The sequence below is a fragment of the Mesitornis unicolor genome, unplaced genomic scaffold, assembly GCF_000695765.1.
Source record: "Mesitornis unicolor isolate BGI_N332 unplaced genomic scaffold, ASM69576v1 scaffold27005, whole genome shotgun sequence".
NCBI lineage: Eukaryota > Metazoa > Chordata > Aves > Mesitornithiformes > Mesitornithidae > Mesitornis > Mesitornis unicolor.
This window is the reverse complement of record NW_010184158.1, coordinates 3,548-12,425: the sequence shown is the minus strand read 5'-3', so window position 1 is coordinate 12,425 and position 8,878 is coordinate 3,548. Positions and strand designations below refer to the sequence as shown.

Genomic DNA, 8,878 nt, shown 5'->3' with positions numbered 1-8,878 from the left:
TAAACCATGTTATGCAACCCAGCTGCTCAAGAAGCCAAAGCCCTGCCCCATTGATTGCATAACCAGCTCCAGGGGAGATCTGAGCCCTGCTTCTTTACGAAGGAGCCTGGATGGAAATTCAGCAAGTTACCAGACTTCCCCAGGCAATAAACAAGGCATTTACTGTCGCTTGGTATTTACTGGAGCCAATTGTGCACAGTTTGATTTCCGTCCCCCCTTCTCATTTCACAGTGTAAACAACTTTTAAAAAATGACACTAGGCAGACTGTCTCCTGTTGTCACCATTCTGATCTAGGCATCATATTGGCCCTTTGAAATCCTGAACAAGCCTGTAGGCTGCTGGGACAATTCAGAAAGGAAGTGGGAGAAGCAAAAGCAAAACAAGATGCTCTGCAATTGAATGCATTACAGAAAAACAAGTATTTCAACCAATATTTAAATTCCTCAAGTGTAGGACAAGACCTACTGATCTCATCCTTAAGAAACCACAAAAAAACACACCCAACATACAACTGATTTGTAGACATTAAAAAAAGATCTTCACTGCAGATCAAGACATCCTTAACCATGCATGTTTTTGCTGTACTGTTCTTTCTAGACTGTAGCTCTTAGCTCTGTTACAGGGCTTGCCACTGTTTTGCCAGGTTTGTACAGATAAAGTGTTACAGAGAAATAGAGCTGAAAAGAACAGCACAACTTTTGTTTCCCATGTACACCTGCTCTGAGTCTCGATCAATATTAATATCATTCTTCCTCTGTTGTTAGTACTGCTTTACTAAAGCCTTCTGCACGTATATTGTTCACATCTCTGCTGGTCTATGAGCTGCTTTAAGATGCAGGATGCTGCACTGTTGCTTTTCCATTAAAGTAAAAGGCAAAAGGAGAAAAGAAAGATACGAAATCTGAGTCTTGATAGCCCATTGGGCAAGTCTGGTCAAGGGATGACATTTTCCAGACCCAAAACCACACAGAAGAGTCATACAAATATTATTGTCTATAAGCACTTCTCCCTCTCCTTATTTCTTCTTTCCTTTTCCTTCCTACCTCTCTCGTTCAGCTTGGAAAGGATGACTGGAGGTGTCACTCAGACACTAGGCTGGAATTAAGTATGGCAAATGTCGGAAAAGATAGGTAAACTTTGTTTAAATTCAGTTTTGCATGTAATATTGTTTTACACTTGATTTTAAAACCAGAATTCTTATGGCTGTGTTACATTTTTCTAAATACCACATTTGTTGATTTCTGGTTAGGGTAAAGAATTTTTGTAGACCAGCATCCAAATTTACATCGGTTTCTCTACAGCAGCAGTTTTTCAAACAGTATCTCCCGGAAAACAGTCTTGGTATTCATAAAATATATTGCTTTATCAATCATTTTCCTGCAAAGCTTTCAGCAGACCTGAAAGACCCAACTTACATTTCCTTTATAGACTTAGGAAGAGACTGAAGTATAACAAAAATAATACTGAAGAAAGCAGCTGCACAGTCACCCAAAAGAAAAATTTAATCACCATTTTTACACCATTATGTGTCACAATTGACTTGAAAACAATAGCCACCATACTACAACCTAGCCCAGTAGTTCTAGGTCTTTATAAGCAATTAACTGTGAAAAGCAAAGTAATATTGTGGTTTGTAATACAGAATCCAGCAATTAAAGATCTGTGTACTAACAGGCAGCACTTGAAGAAAGGCCTTTCGAGTTCTCATTTCTAGGATTCCTTAGAGAGATCATTAGATAAAAACTGATGGAGTTCAGAGTCAGCACAATTCCCCCTCTCTCAACTGAATGAGATTGCACAACACAAGTGGTTGAGCAACACAACCCAGCTACCTTTCAGGTACATTCAACTATCCTGGCCACAGCTCAATGCGGACTTCATTATAAACAACTATATAACCAAATGTAAAGATAAAAATTATAATGAGATAAATTAACAGGAGTATTATTTCACACGATACACAGGGCACAAGCTAGCTCCAACAACTATCAAATGTCATTACTGAGCACCTACATGCAAACCAGCTCTGAGCAGGTTACTTTTTCCCCTTCACAATTAATTTTCCTATTAAAGTAATAATCATTAATCAGAGCCTGATGATCTTACTGTGGGCATACAGAAGATTCCCTTTGCTTTGCTGCTTTATTAAGATGACTACTTTACTCTAATTTCTTCCCGATTGCTTAAACATCCAGCTACTTTGCTTTGAGATGTTAAAATCCCCCTAAAACTTTCTTTTGACCACCCATGTTCCTGTAGCATCCTAAAATTCACTATAAATACTGACAGAATTAAATAATGCATGATTAATTGAACAGAGCTTAGCAAACGAAGGCCTGTTCAGCCATCGCCTTAGCCCTCACATTGTTTTCTTATTAGTTACTGTTTTAGTCTATGCCAAACACCACACCCTTACCTAAGCATCCATTAAAACTTTGGTCAGTAAATTAGTCAAGTTGTGCAATCTGTTTTCACTCTGTGAAGCCAAATAAATATTGCCTTGACATTGTGGAGACATTTTGAGTAACTGAAGAAGATTCATAATATATAAATCGGAACTTTTTCAATTAAAAAAAAAAAGTATAATTTTAAAGAAGTCAATAGAGATTATATCATATCGTAACATATAAATCACTCACGCTTTTACACAAAGTATTATATTCCCAAAAAACAAAAAGACAATTTGGGCAGGTATCTACAGATAAAATACAGTCAGGCTACGTCATAAGCAAGCAACCTGGGGACCTTGTTTTTAATTTACAGTATAATTCTCAACATAATTGTCTTCACAAACTCAATTACATAGGCCAAGTTTAGTTTCCATCTATGCAATTTCAGTGAAATAAAGTTACAGCTGCATCTACCTACAGACAGGATTTGGTTAATGGTTATAGTTCAGGTCAACTTCCCAAGATTTAGTTATTTCATTATTAAATATATGTTATTAAATGAGTGCAAGTATAATTTTTAAGCTTAAGTCTGTTCGTAACAAAGAGTCCTTTGGCAGCAGAAACAGTGTGAATTAGAAGCTTATAACTATGATTAATCTATAACTGAAGAGCAGATAAGAGGAATAATTTGTGAGGGAGGGTATCACATGTGCTTCTCACCAGCTACTACTAATTTTGTAGCAAGGGTTGCTAGTCTTCACAAAGCTCTGACAAAGTGTCAGTTATCCGTCCAGTTGCATACAGAGTAGACCTTGACAAGTAAGTCTGTGTAATTTATAGAGGAAAAGATGAGCAGATAAGGCAACTGTATTTTACCAGAGCATTTCACTTATTATCATCTACAAATATACATGTATATCATATATATATATTTATATATTTATTTTAAATTCTTAGGAAGAAAAGGTGTCTTTTATTTTAGAAACAACTTTCCTTCCTAGAAGGTTAAAGTCTTAGGAATGAAAAGTGAACTTTTTTTTAGAAGGTAAGTAGTTCAAACTCTTAGGAAGAAAATGTCTTTTTTCTTGGAAAGTAAGATTTTTAACTCTTAGGAAGAAAAAGTGTCTTTTTTTTTCCTCCAGAAAATAAATAGTATAACCTCTTATGAAGAAAAGTAAGTGGTTTAAACTCTTAGGAAGAAAAGGTGTCTTTTTTTCTAGATACACAATGTCTTCCTAAGTTTAGACTCTCAGGAACTCTTATATAAACTCTTATATACATATATGATATTTTATTTGGAACAGGGACAATACCAAAAGGTTTAAAAGCAGACTGACAATAGATCTTTAAACATAACTATCAACATTTGCAGGTTACCACATCACTCATTCTTGGATTGTGCCATTTATACTTCTATAGGCAATTTTAGACAGTTGTGTAAAATCTCTATTTCCAAAATCTTCGTAGGATGGCAAGTTCTATTAATGATGTTAAATGCATGGTTTGATGGTCATATTGAATATTAATATAATTAAGTGTATTACAATATATCTAGGAAGGAAGAAGAAGGACACAAAAGAGTACGTTTAAGACAGAAGCCATGCTGTTCACAGAAGCTTCTGTTGACAGAAGCCTTGCAGTTCACAGGAAAACCCAAGAAGCACTGTAACTAACACAATTCAGCTCTTTGGGCAACCTTGTAATAAAAAGGGTCAGCAATACCTACCCTAATAATTTTATTACTTCAGTATTTCTCTACAATGGATTTTTACGTGTTTGTAAACAAGAATATCAAGTAGAAACATGATACTTTGCATCTATGCACGTCTTTGGAAAGATAGCTCCTCTTCAGTTTCCATATCCATGCTGTAAGAATGAAAATATTTTGGAAAGCCTAGAGCGCAGAGGCCCTAACAGTGACACACGGGACAGGCGGTCAACAAAGCTCAACTTCGGCAAGGAAAATTTTGATAGGTGACAGTCACTAAGCATAAGTATTTACACATTAAGTTTTTCAGTTTTCCTGATAAACAGACACTGATGCAAGACAGAGTCAACGTTAGTATTTCCTACCAGTGAGGTTCCACTATTTTTGATAAACATTTTTATCAGGGTAGGTGTTAGGGGAATCTCTCACCTAACCATATACTTATCAATAGATGGTCTTAATGGCATGCTCTCTCCTAATTCTCTGCTTGCAGCATTTAATCTCCCAGAACGCCAAAAATGGACTGTAGAACAATCAACCAAATTATTAGGTGAGCTACAACTGCCTGTCACCTACACGTCAGGCTATGTAATCTACTGGCTGTTTGCCTATAAACTCCATGAAAGTACCAACTACATAATAGCATACAGACTGATAATGAACATAGCAGATTAGTGACTTCTGGAGAACCAGATACAGCAATGCCTTGAACAGCAAACATTAAGTCTTTCAAAAGATTTTACTTAATCAACTACACATAATGAAGAAGCCAGAGTTAAAAAGCAAGTCAGGAATGTGCTTGGTATTCAATAAGAATAATTAAGTTGTTATATCAAGGTATCACTTTGCCTCAGGATGTATGTCAAATGGTAGTACATATTCATACACACAATAGCAATATATACCCTAAACCCACTTACAACATATGGATCCAATGACACCGTATATAACATCCTTTTCTTCCGCGTATTTGCTAAGAATGTAACAGCATGCCCATGACTCTGTCAGGCAAATCTGCATTTAGTGGTATAGAATATGCACATTGAATAAGGCCAAATAAATAGAACACCACTGTGTCTATTATCACGCTCAAACAGAATTCACCAAGAAGTTGAGAAGTTCATTATTAACAGTTTTCTCTTTCACTTGCAGTTGTAAAGCTGTAAAAGCCCTTTCATGCTTTCAGTGGATTTCTTTATATTTCGTAACATGATCTACAGAACAAGGCTAGTGTGATTAATGTTGTTCTGTTAAATGTAATATTTTGCTTATTGAAATACATGTCATACCATTTCCAATAGACCTCAAATGTGAAGAACTATAGCTGTAATAGCTTAAGATTTAATGACATCATCAGCAAAATAAGGATATTTCTGAGATCTATTTGCCTTAAATTCTCTTTGTTACAACGAACAGTAGCACTTCCAGGCATAATTTTTTAATAAAGCAACTCATTATATTATTAAACTGCCAGACCAGACTTTGAGCAGATGGAGTTAATTAGCAAATGTAGCGCACCAAGGCAGCAAGGAATGTCTCAAAAAGTCAGAGTTAAAAGCAAAATGGTAATACAGGGAACATTGACCAATTCCATGCCATATGCCAATTGTGTAGCCATTAAGCAGATCTTGTCTTCCCTAGATTTACCTTGATGACTAAACAAGCGTATAATCTGTGAAATTTATACTCACTGTGCTAAAAAAAAAAACCCGATGGCTTTCTGTTGGAAACTTTTTCATGGGCTATTTCCTGTTGATTTATTCTACGTAGGTATCTCGCTAGTTTTCACTGGCAGGATTTTCTGTTGCCAAAGGAGTGGAATGTTGAGGTTTTTACATTGACACGCAAGTTTTCTGTGTGCAATCTCCCTGTTTTACATGCCCTGGCTGTTCTGAAAATGCCAAATCAAATTGAAATGCTGCAGATAAAGATTATTTCCTTTCCATAAACCATATGATAGATATGCTGTGTCTCCTTGTCTGCCAAGTAATGTACATGAATAAAAACAATATGCAAAGATTATCATACTAATTAAAAAAAAAAGCTGTGCTTTAAATGTTTCTGGACAGAAGCCTAAGTTTTGTTCTACAAGAAACTTCCTTAAGGAGTTTTAGAAAATACTTCCACAATCACATCCAAACATGCAGTTCCATTGACTAAAATCATAATGAGAAAGCTCTTCAATATTTTCAGCTTTACTGTAAGCTTAGCTTAAAAAAATACAATTTGAACCCTCACCAAATTTGCAGCTTGGTTTATGTCTCTAAATTGGGGAAAACCAGTCAACAGGCTTGAGGGCAAGACTCCCATCCAGAGGGACTGCCATTCAGAGGGACCTAAGCAGGCCAGAGGTTTGGGGCAGCAGGAACCTCATGAAATTCAGCAAGGACGAGTGCAGGGTCCTACATTTGGGATGGAACAACCCTGCCCAAAAATCCAGGCTGGGGACTGTCTGGCCATGAGCAGCTGTGCTGGAAAGGAGCTGAGAATCCTGGTTAACAGCAAGCTCAGCATCAGGCACGGTGTGCTCTACCAGCCAAGGTGGCCAAGAGGGCTCTGCAACACCAGGAACAGGCCAGTGGGTTGAAGGAAGTGATTTTCCCTGGACTTGGCACTCATTTGGCTGCATCCAAAACACCGTGACCCATTTTTGGTTCTCCAATCAGGTGAGATGTTGATAAACTGGAGACAGACTTCAGCAGAGCGCTACCAAGACAGCCAGGCCTGGAGCACTCATCCTGTGAGGGCAGAGGGAAGGGTGTTGATACAGCTTGGAGAAGGGAAGGCTTTAGGGTGATCTGATGGCAGTACCCCAGTACCTGCAAGGAGGTCATCCAGGACACAGAATCAGGCTCTTCACAGTAATGTAAGGTCAAGTGTTGAGAGATAAAAGACCAATTGAATCAAGAGAAGGTCAGATGTATACAAGGAAACAAAAAATCTTTTGTGCATGAGGACAGCTAAGCAGTGGAACAAGTTGCCCAGTCTCAGTTCTTGGAGGTTTTCAAGACCCAACAGGATAAGGCCTTGAGCAGCCTGATCTTGAGCTGACCCTGCTCTTAGCAACTGGTTGAACTGAGTGATGTCCTGAGGTCCTTTCCAACCTGAATTATTCTATGACTACATTACTTAGTAAAGAATCACAGAATCACAGAACGTTAGGGATTGGAAGGGACCTCAAAAGCTCATCCAGTCCAATCCCCCTGCCGGAGCAGGAACACCCAGATGAGGTTACACAGGAAGGCGTCCAGGCAGGTTTTGAATGTCTCCAGAGAAGGAGACTCCACAACCTCTCTGGGCAGCCTGGTCCAGTGCTCTGGCACCCTCACTGAGAAGAAGTTTCTTCTCAAATTTCAGTGGAACCTCCTGTGTTCCAGCTTGTGCCCATTACCCCTTGTCCTATCATTGTTTGTCACCGAGAAGAGCCTGGCTCCATCCTCGTGACACTCACCCTTTAAATATTTATAAACATGAATGAGGTCGCCCCTCAGTCTCCTCTTCTGCAAACGAAAGAGGCCCAGCTCCCTCAGCCGCTCCTCATAAGGGAGATGCTCCACTCCCTTGATCATCTAGAGAAGAAAAGGGGACTCTGTCTTGCACTTATTGTTAACCACAGTGGGGCGAATAAGGGTAAGTAGGATAGTTAAGCGCACCAGTGGTGTAGTGGTATCATGCAAGATTCCCATTCTTGTGACCTGGGTTTGACTCTCAGCTAGTGCAAATCAAATCTCTACCTCCTAACCATATGGCTCTGTGGTTTTGAAGTAATCAAATTACACTGTTCTGCCCTGAAAATCTGGGGTTAAAGTGACTATTTGTCCATGGCAGGGGGGTTGGACTAGATGATTTTTAAGGTCCCTTCCAACCCAAACCATTCCATGATTCTATGTTCTTTCACCAAACCTGCACAGACGTCACAGAAACATTCCCTACAGAGAATGTAAGGAATATGAGTACTGACAAAGCCAAAGTAAATGGAAAAGGCATTAATCTCTCTCTAAAATAAAATAAAAATAAAAGAAGAAAAAAAGGAACAATCATACTAGATACTGGCTTTGCTACTGTGAAAATAGGAGCTGTATAGACATGATATTGTGTTATTAATGGAAACAAGAATTTCCATCTCAAAATTCTTCTATTTATACGTGAGGAATTTGTTTTTTCCTATCCCCCTCATAAAAGGGAGGTTCTAGAAAATTATCTTGGGGTCTGAGACACAAGCTTGGAGTCTTATTTTTGTTTCTATAACAGTAAGATTTCACAGTTACTGCGTTTATGGGGAATCTTGTAACCTAATTTGCATATATACAGCTGTAAAATCTATCAGCACAGAAGAATCCCTAAAGCTACATTATGTAGATACATGAATATTCAAGGACTCTATGTAAGTACTTGAAGTTAAGTAGAAGTAAATTATTACAGGCTGAAAAAAAAATCTAAGACTAATTATTTTTTTTACACTTAGAACTTTATAAGCAGTGAACAACCATTGCTATTTAGATGCATGTACTGATTCCATAAATGAAATTATATTTTTGGGTTTTTTTACTAATTCAAGACCTTACGTTCGCCATTGAGTAGACAAACAGTGGGTCAGACACAACTAATGTACAGAATCACCACAAACATCATCAGCATCTCCAGTTATACATTTGCCGGAAAAAGTTCAGTAATTGACACAATTTTTTCCAGACTTAGAAAACCCAAACAAGCCTGTAGTCCTATTAAGGTGAGTTGAGTAAGAGCTGCAGGACTGGGCAGCTGATCTATGACATTAAA

General features: G+C 38.0%; 1 non-coding gene across 1 annotated transcript; it reads left to right on the top strand.

Annotated features, from left to right (window-relative positions):
• The first annotated feature begins 7,748 nt into the window (after positions 1–7,748).
• TRNAG-CCC lies at positions 7,749–7,819 on the top strand. The gene has a single exon. It is a non-coding gene; the product is annotated as a tRNA-Gly (tRNA).
• The last annotated feature ends 1,059 nt before the right edge of the window (positions 7,820–8,878 follow it).